The following is a 10,356-nucleotide window of genomic DNA, read 5'->3' on the forward strand; positions in this document are numbered from 1 at the left end:
TTTTTTAAACATTTTTTTCTGGCCCTTAAATTGTCTCTGTTTCCTCCAGTTCTTTCTTTTTTTTCCCTAAATCATTGCTAATTTTCATTTTTTTACTTTTATGTGATGAATAAGGCTCTAAAATAAAATTGGGTGCTCTCTGTGGAAGGAAGGAGGCTTGTCAACAGTAAGATTCGTTGTACAATGACTTGCTGGACAATTTTATTGGAAGTTTCCGGACTGTCTGTGTTTATACAGATTCCACTGGGCTGGTCAGCATCCCCCGAGCAGAATCATCATCTGAAACCCTGCATAAGGCTGATACCCTCGGCTCCTGGTTTCAGGGAGAGGGAGGGCAGAGGTTTGGGTTCCAGCTTTCAGTACGTTGACTTTCACTCACACCCCGTTTTCAGCCTGGTGCCCCCCCCTTCCTCTGGTCCATTGTCCCTGAATCTAGAGCCCCTTTGGTCCCTCTTGCTAGAGGGTAGAGTCCCATCTCCTGCCAGGGTGGGGGAAAGGCTGTTTTGGTCTGTATAGATTGGGGGAGGGGAGAAGGAGGTCAAAATATTCTTATACTAAACTAAATTTGAACCAATCCTCCCGTTTTCAACACTTGCAGAAGGACCTGGTGCTTTCAATTCTTGTCCCTTTCTGGGGCTCTGGGGCAAAATCCATTTTCCTCCAGCCCCGCCCCCTGCTTAGATCCCCACTTACTCACCTGCTCATCATTACAACTCATGCAGATGCTTCCCTGCTTCCAAGATTTGGTTGCTGTCCTCTCCTCTCCATTCTCTCTGTCCATGGAAGGTTTTGCCTCATTTCTCCTTATTTACTGCCATTTTTACTGGGCTTTTGGAAGGGAATAGGGACAAACATGCCAGGGATACCCATGTGTTGAGAAACCCACAGGCCTTTCTCAGCCCCTCACCTGGAGACCAGCCCCCCTGCCATCCCCTCTGCCCCCTGCCCAGAGCCTGGTACCCAGCTGCTTCTCTGCTCCTCGGCACTGCCTCCCAGTCCCTCTTCAGAACCTCCTCCCCATGCTGGCCACAGGCAGGACCTGCACCCCCAGTTCTCCCACTTCCTGCTGCTCCACAGATGGGGACACAGGCAGATGCCATGGCTCATGGACCTGCCACATCCCCACATATATACCCCAGGCTTGGGGCCCCGACACCCCTTGAGATGGTACCTGGAAGCAAGGTGTGTTAGCTTACCAGAGCTGCTCTCCCCAACACCGCACAACAGGTTGGCTTAAACACCAGGATGTACTGGCTTCTGGCTTGAGGCCAGAGAAATTCAAAATCAAGGTGTCGGCAATGTGATCCTTTCACCCTGAAGACCTGGCATTCTGGGGCTGGCTGCGGCCATCCTTGGGTTCCTGAGCTTTCCCGTCACATGGAGATTCTCCTCCTCTGTCTCTCTTCTGGGTTCCTACTGTCTGCCTATTTCTGATGCTTGATTTCTCTCCTCCAATGATTGGAGTAGACTCTGGGAAACATGGAGATGGGTTTTCTCTGTTCTACTTTTCCTGGGAGAATTTTCACTGAAGAACACAATAGCTGCACCTGAAGGAGCCAACAGCAGTATTGCCTGGGATTTATAAGGTCACCGATTACTTTCATGCATAAGAAAGAGAAGCAAATATTTCTGATTGAGAGTGAGGATTATGTGTCCCCAGGTTTTGGCTGTCACTCCCTAGAGTGAAATGAAAAAGACAAGTGGAAATAGAGCCAAAGCTGAGCTGTAGTGAACATGTTACAGGAGAGGGAAATAAATATTTTGTAGTTGAAACATACTAATATTTTTGAGGTGTTTGTTACTGTAGCATAGCCTAGCAAAAGCTGACAAATAGAGTCACTAACTTCTTTGGTCTCAAATCACATACAATCACAGAGATTCAGAAAGAACAAATATGGGTCTCTGATGGTATAACACCCCACTCATCTATGTTAATTTAATATTTTAGCCAACAAAGAAATACCTAATTTCAACATCATCTCTGTCTTATCCTAAAGGGCAGAACCAAAGAAGAATCTCTTCTCGCTAAGTTTCACGGACCAGTGGTTAATGGTTGCTTCCTGCAAATCCTAAAGAATTGCCCCAGAAAAAAATCAGGGCGCAGCTTCCAATGACCTGCACCTGTTGAGTTGTCACTTGGGGTTTTTGGTCTTGACAAAGAGTCCAGATGACAGTGCCATGTTGACTTGTCTGCTCTCTGAAACTTGAGAGACTGGGGTCTCATCTCAAACCCTGAGCATCCACCTCAGGCCAGAGCAAAAATCTCTAGAAAGGAGAAGTTTTGTGATTAAAAGAAGAGAAGAGAAAGTACAGTCAGAGACAAACCAGGCCATAGAGCTTTTGCCTGGTAAGAGCTCCAGTCACTAGAGGTGCCTGAGGTCTGTACTGAGCCATTTTCCCCGGACCCTGTGGTTGACCCTGAGTGCCAGGTTGGGGATGGTGAGTGATGAGAATCCCAGCCAGGCTTGCTGGCCTGTCACCCCAGCAACTGCCATCACCTGGGTGCTATGCCAGCTGGGAAGTGAGCGTCCTCGGTCTGGGGGGAGGGGCTGTCCCCAATGAGGGTGACCCACAGAGCCCGACACGGGGTCCAAAGGCTCCCTCCTGATTCAGGCCGCAGCTGTCAGGGTGCGAGGGATGGTGGTCATGGCAACTCTAGTGACGGGTTGATCTCACCTGTAGGTGGCAGGTGTCCTTCCAGAGATCCACCATAGGTGATTCACCTTGCCAATGGGAAGGGTCCCAGCACACAATCCATGGTGGGGCCTCCCGGGATCTCCCCAAGCCCTCTGGGGTGGTCAGGGGAGAAGCTCAGTCCTAAAGACCTAAATCGCCTAGACACGGGCCAGCTAGGTGTTCCGTGTGCTCCCTGCCCCCTCCACACCCCACCACACCCGGCATGTTCTATCCCCATGTGATAACACTCCACACCACTTCAATCTCAGTCCTGCTCTGTGTGTCTGCAGCCAACCTGCTGCAGATAGAGCTCCCCAGGAAGCAGGCTCTGAGGCTGAGATTTGTGCACAAGAAATTTATGGGGGTGCACCCTGGAAACACCATCTGTGAAGCTTTAAGGAAGCAGGATTAGGTGTGGGAGGAGTAGGGCCCCAAGAAAGTTCTAGAAGGCACCTCAGTCAATCACACAGCCTTGGGGAGAAGTTCCAGATTGAGGCAAAGGGCCAGGCCTCGGCCCCCTGCACAGACCAGTAGGAACGTGGGCTGACCCAGGAAGGGGCTGTGCCTGGGTGGGTGCAAGCTCCAGAGGGGTCTCAGCTGTGAGCTGTCTGCGGCCAGCACTCCCAGCAGCTGGGGGAGTGAGCGTCTGGGTCCTGAAGGGGTTGAGGGGCTTCAGAGATGTATTAGCTAGGGTTCTCTAGGGAAACAGAACCAACAAGAGATATCTGTAAATATAAGACTTTATAAAAGCGTCTCACACAACTGTCGGTATGCACAAGTCCAGATTCCATAGGCCAGGCAGCGAACTGGCAACTCCGATGAAGGTGTTTGATTAACCCCTCAGGAAATGCTTCTCTGGCTAGTTGAAGAAGAAAAAGGTCCTCTCTCTTCCTTAAAGTCTTCAACTGATTGGATTAAATCCAGCTGATTGAATTCTCTCATTGTGGAAGACACGCCCCTCATTGATATAATCAGCCACAGATGCAATCAATTGACTGATGATTTAATAAACCAGCCTTCTGGTTTCTTAACCAGCAACAAATGTCCTTGCAGTGACTGTTAGGCCAGTGCTTGCTTGACCAGACAACTGGACACCATCACATGGCCAAGCTGGCACATGAACCTCACCATCACAGGGGCGTACACCACAGCACTCACTAAGATCCCCCCAAACGTGGGACTCTTCCCTGGGAAACTGAACATTTGATGCAGTTGGTGAGAACTAATATATCAAGACTGTGCTTACGTTTTCAGTTCTTTTCGTGACCAGACCCACACAAATGCTGAGCTGTAGTCTTCTGGGACCCCCACTGGGATTCCACCTACCACTGGCAGGGGCACATCCAGAAAAGAGGAAAAGCAGTGCCTGAGTCTCACCAGCCAGGAATGCCATCCAACTCTGGGTTCACTATGGAAAGAAAAGCCCCATGTCCAGGCCATCTGCAGTTAGGAAAGCAGCAGAAGCAGGAGAAGGTTCCCCTTATTGACAATCAGTGAGGAGTGGGAGCTGAGACCAGAGGAGGGCTGGCATCTGGGCTGGGGTCTGACGTAAAGAACAGGCCGGGCCTTTTGTGGCAGCTCTGACGGTCTGGAAACTTGACTTTTCAAGGTACCTGGGACTGACCAAGCACAAGGGATGGACACAAAATGATCAAGCTCGTTAGGTCCTGATAGTAATAATAGTGACATGGGTAATGATGATAATGACAGAAGCTAATGTCCATTTTGGGGCTCCTATGAGCCAGGGTGTCAGCCTGAATTTTATCTTCCTTAAGCCTCTTGATGGTGCAATGCAGTATACACTAATTTTATCTGCACTGTACAGATGGGGAAACTTGCCATGAAAAGGGTCGTTCAGTTGCCCACGTCTATCAGCAAGTGAGGGATGAGCCATTATTTAAATCCAGACGCTGATGCTAGACCCTGAGCTCCTCCCCAGCCTTCCATTTCTCCTTAAATGGTGCCATAGCTCACTGGGCGTCCAGGCCCAGTTCCCTGGGAGTTAGCCTCTATTTCTCTTATTCTCAAACACCCTCAACTCACTCATCAGCATGTCCCTTGAAAATTTATTCTCAACACGGCCACTTAGCATCAACTCCCAATCTACCACTGTGGTGGTCAGCATGAGCTAGGTTATGCCTCAGTGACAAGCAAGGTCCAAATCCTACTGGCTTAAACTAACAAATGTTTATTCTTTGTTGATGCTGTGTGCTCACACTGCAGGTCATCAAGCGGTTCTGTTCCATGTCGTCCTCACTCAAGGACCGAACGGGACAGAGTTTCTAGAATCTGCAACATCATCACGATATGTTCTGGTTTGCTAATACTGCCAGAATGCACAACACCAGAAATGGATTGGCTTTTATAAAGGGGGTTTATTTGGTTACACAGTTACAGCCTTAAGGGCATAAAGTGTCCAAGGCAACACGTCAATAATCAGGTACCTTCACTGGAGGATGGCCAATGGAGTCCAGAAAACCTCTGTTAGCTGGGAAGGCATGTGGCTGGCATCTGCTCTGGAGTTCTGGTTTCAAAATGGCTTTCTCCCAGGATGTTCCTCTCTAGGCTTCAGCTCCTCAAAAATGTCTCTCTTAGTTGCTTTTGGGGCATTTGTCCTCTCTTAGCTTCTCTGGAGCAAAAGTCTGCTTTCAAAGGCCATCTTCAAACTGTCTCTGTAAGCTGCAGCTCCTCTCTCAGCTCCTGTGTGTTCTTCAAAGTGCCCCTCTTGGCTGTAGCAAGCTCGCTCCTTCTGTCTGAGCTTATATAGTGCCCCAGTAAACCAATCAAGGCCCATTTCAAATGGGTGGGACCACACCTCCATGGAAACCATCCAACCAGAGTTATCACCCACAGTTGGACGGGTTGCATCTCCATGGAAATACTCAAAGAATTACAATCCAATCAACAGTAACACGCCTGCCCACATAAGATGGCATCAAAGATAATGGCATTTTGGGGGTACAATACATTCAAACTGGCACACCCTGCAGGGGAAAGAAAGGACAAAGTGGGCACTGGTTCTTAGGGGTTTCTACCTGGAAGAGACAATCTCCCTCCCACTCATAGTTTATTGACTGGAGCAAATCACGGGCCACGTCTAATTTCACAGGGGTGGGGAAGTGCCATTCATGAACCCAGGAGAAGGAGACTCAGGGACACAAGTGGGCAGCAGGCATTACCACCACGGCCTCAGGGACACAGGCTTTAGAGCAAGCCTCTATTATCTCTTTCCTAAACCAGTTTCAGGGTCTTAAACTTGTCTCTCTGCTTCCATGGTTGCCCCTGCAATGCATTCTCTGTATAACAGCCAGAATGATCTGTCCAAATGTAAAACAGATCTCTTTCCTTGTAGGCTGAAAGCCCTCAAATAGCTCACACTGATATAAAAGTAAAAGCCCCTACCCTGACCTCCAAGGCTCTAAAACAAGGGTCAGTGCACTATTGTCCTCTGGCTAAATCCAGCCTGGCCCCTGTCTTTGTAAATAAAGCTTTATTGGCACACAACCACACCCATTCATTACCTGTTGTCCATGATGGCGGCTTTCATCATTGCAGCAGCAGAGCTGAGTAGCCCCAGGGACTGCAGGGCCCACAAACCTAGAATATTTACTGTCTTGTCGTTTGCAGAAAAAGACTCCTGCCATAAATACCTGAACTCGGCCTTCCCCCGACACCCCATCTCCTACCTCGCTCCCCCTTGCTTGTCCCCTTCTGGCTACACTTGACTCTTTGTTGCTCCTCAAACTGCCTCATTATCCCAGCCTGGGACTCTCATCCCTCACTTTGCAGCTGGCTTGTGACTACCAGACCCTCAGGTTTCTTGTGTCATAGCCCCTCCCAGGGGGCTTCCTTGACCCCCCCAACAATAGAAGCCAGCCTGCCCGCCGTGCCATGCTTCCATCCGTTCTTCATAGCACCCACTGGAGATTCTATCACGTATTTCCTGCACTTGCCACTCACGGTCTCTCCCTCATCAGGGTCTCGGAGGTCTTATAATCTAAGCCTTCCGGGACCCTCATTCTGGGACAGACAGTGCTCTCCTGGGAGGACATGTTTAAGCTTATGTTCTGCTGTAAAGAGGACAGATGTCCATGAGATTTTCAAAATTTCTTAACATCTTGAGGATTTTAATTTTGCATTTGAGGGTCAAGGATGATCGTGGCATTATGCACCACCCCTTTTTTTCTTTTTACATTTTGAGCAAATTCCAGTCATCTCTGGAAGGCAAACTTGGAACATCTCTGCAGTCCCCAAGGAGAACAATCTTCTGTGACTTGGAAGCCAAATAGGATTTCTGTAGAAGAAGTTACAGTTGACTGAAAACTCTCGGTGGACTGAGAAGAGAGACAGTCCCCTCAGCGGGAGACAGGCTGCCTGCATGGGGGGCTGGCTGGGGGCTGTGCGACTTCGGACATCACTGTGTTCTTAGACACCAGCTCAGAAAAGACAAGCATTTCTCCCATGTATGTTCTATTAGCTTGGCCATTTTCAAATGCATTTAGGTGTTTAAGAGGCAAAAACCAACCAAACAAACAAACAAAAAAGAGGGGCTCTACTCACTAAAAACAGATGCTCTGGTTTTAGCAGAAACAAAGAGTTCCTGCACATGAGCTTGGGGTGGGGTGTCTGCAGGAGACGGTGGTCCCCAGATACCTTGTTCCTGTCTGCCTGGTTGTAGCCCCTGACTCTGCTCTGAGGGGAGGAGATGCAGCCAGCCCACCTCCCTGGGCTTGGCCCAGCCTCACTTAGAGGACCCCTGCCCCTGTGCCCCTGCCCCTCCATGCCCCCCACATGCTCCCGGGGCAGAGGCTTGGGGCCTCCTGTGGTACCTGCGGGGGCCTGCCCCTGCCCCACCCCAGATCACCCCTTCTGTCCCCTGTTGATTAATAAAGTCCCAACTCAGCTTAGCATTGCAGGCTGAATGTACCCAAGACCACCTGCCCTTTCTCTCTGGCATGCACCCACCATGTGCTTCAGCCACGGGGAATCCAGCACTTTCTCAAAGCTTCGGGGTGTCTCTGCCTTAGTGCACACCCTTCCAGTCTCCCACCTCTGCCTGAGACCACATGTCCCTCCTGCCACGCTGGACCCTGGGCCCTACTCCGCGCCAAGCCCCTCAGCGGGTGTCAGGGCCTCCGTGTGACACCTCCCTGTCTCTCCCTCTGGAGCAGCTGTGCCCATGCCTTCTCCGTGCCTGTAGGTGCCTGAAACCAGGGGCATGTCTTGTTCATCTTTAACTCTTTCTGCAGGCCCCCGGCACAGGATAGGATTGGTAAATATCGATTAAATGATAAATGCTCTGAGAATAGCATTGGTCATCTAATTCATACTGAAGTGTAAATGACTGATACAGATTTCACTCCTGGCCTGCCCAGAAGATTGGCACCTCCAGGGTGGGGGTGGGAGGGGGTAGGAAACCTTCAGCCACAGAAGGCAAGTGGCTTGTAGCTCTAGGGCGAGACTGATAGACTGGGGTTATCTTCCTGGGCAGCTCTGCCCCGGCCCTGCAATGGGGTTGGTGGAGGAGCTGGGTCTGCATGTGGCCAAGTAGCGTGTACTTCATTATGCTCATCTCCAGCTCTGGGGGTCAGATGGGCAAGGCTTTTGGGAGAGCCAGGCATCTGCCGTGCCTGAGAGTGTTTCCCTCTGACACACGTGTCTGTCCCATCAGGGCGGCCAAGTGACTTTGGCCTCTAGCCTTGGCTGTGGGAGTCCATCCTGTCCCCTCGCTCCTGTGACCACCTGCCCTTGTGTGATGGTCAGGTGCATTCATTCCCAGGCTGCTGAGGAGTGGCCTTCCTGCCACGCTGCACCCTGAGCCATGCCAGCTGCAGTGCCAACAGACCCAGGCTCACCAGGTATGAGCCCCCTCCCCAAGGCTCTAGAAGCCCCCACGGCCAGGTGCCATGGCCTGTCCATTTGTGTCCTTACCTGGACACGGTCCTACAGAAGGCCAGCTGTATGGCAGGTTGCTGGGGCTCCCAGCAGTCCCTGGGTGCTCTCGGGGGCTCCTGCAGCAGCCCTGGGGTGGCTGAACCAAGCAGACTCCCCCGTGAAGTCAGAAGCCATCTGTGCAGGGGAAGAGAAAGATTCTCCTTAAATCCCCCAGAGAGGGGAGGAAAGCTGGGTGGTTAAGGAGACAGATGACTTGTGGAATTGGGCAGGAAAGGGGAGCAGAGCTGGGCCCACGTCTCCTACAGGATGGGATCCTCAGCTGGGGCTAGGGGTAGAGCCCAGCACCCCCATAAGGAGAGGGACCATCTCTGCAAGAGGCAAGTGTAGAGGCAAGCAGAAGGCCAAGCTCTGGGCACAGCATCGCAGCCTTAGCAGCTGGCCTTTTCCCTTTCTTAGCAAACATGCTCTGTTCCCTGTGCATAGGGAGTGGGGAGGGGGAGCCAGGGCAGAAGAGTCCCCAAGGTCACTGTAGAGGTAGAGTGGAACCCCACCTTTGCACCTGCAAACAGACACCAAGGCCTCATCTGGGGACAGTACGCCAGCCAGCCTAGATGCACCCCGACTCCCACACACCCCTCTCTGGCTGCCCCCCTGCCAAGTTCGCATCCTTCCCGCCTCTCAGCAGCCCTCCTGACACCTTGCTCACAGCTTTTCTGGCCCCTGAAGTCTTTCTCCACTAACACATCCTCCATGTCACTGCCGGAAAATCCTCTGGAAGGGGAAATCTGAGTTCATGTCTCCCTGCCCAACACTGGTTCCTGCTCGCCTCTGGGAGAAGATCCCCTTCCTTAATGGGGTCCCCTGCACCCAAGGAGGCTCCCTCTCCCCCCTCTCCCCTCCACACCTTGCAGCCCAAACCCCATCACGCCAAACCTCTCCCCACTGCAGGCGCACACTAGGCCCTTTCACAGCCTTCTTCCTTGGCCCAATCTACTACTCCTTTCTGGAACCCCCTTCCCCAATCCAGCCCTGGGCCAGGACGGGGTGATGGGGTGGAGGTTTCGATGCCAAATAAAGGAGTCAGGGCTTGATCCTGTTGGCCAGTGGTTCTCAGACTAGCCCAGGGGTACAAAGCTCTTGGAAGACACAAGACTTTGATGGAGTGGAGGACTGATGACTTGAATTCTATTAAGATGATGGAACACATTTATTAGGTCGAAAGCTAGTCCTGTGCTGTATGGCACAGTCAAGGCTCATGCATGAGGGTCTTGGCACATATAAAATGTTTTTAATAAAACACTTTTCCAAGACTTTCAGATAATGCCCCTTTTCTATTCACCCAGTATCTTTCTAATGTGCTTGCATTAATAAATGGAAGCATTCACTTCTCCTTCATGAGCCCCAGGTATCTTCCGGTTAAATAGGGAAAGCCACACCAACTCCTTAAGCTGAGTGAGCTAAAGCCGCGAACATGCATGGAACATCTTTGGTGTGTGCCAGCCACCTTTCCCCCTCCCCCTTCCCCACCCGTGTCCCACAAGCCTCCCACTCCACACACACTGGGTCCCATGCTCCCAGCCGGGACGCTGCACTGATTCCCTAGTAGGTATTTAATTTTCTCCCTACCCAGCATCCATTTCCCACGTCTTGATGGGAATTCCCTCCCCACGTGCAGGGTGGAGGGTTGAGAGAGGCTAATGCCAGCTGCCTGCCCCCGCTGGAGCTGGAGCGCAGCTCGCTGATGGCTGCTGAGTACACGAAGGGAGGCAAGGTTGGTCTCCAACA

This window comes from Choloepus didactylus, chromosome 15, assembly GCF_015220235.1.
Source record: "Choloepus didactylus isolate mChoDid1 chromosome 15, mChoDid1.pri, whole genome shotgun sequence".
NCBI lineage: Eukaryota > Metazoa > Chordata > Mammalia > Pilosa > Megalonychidae > Choloepus > Choloepus didactylus.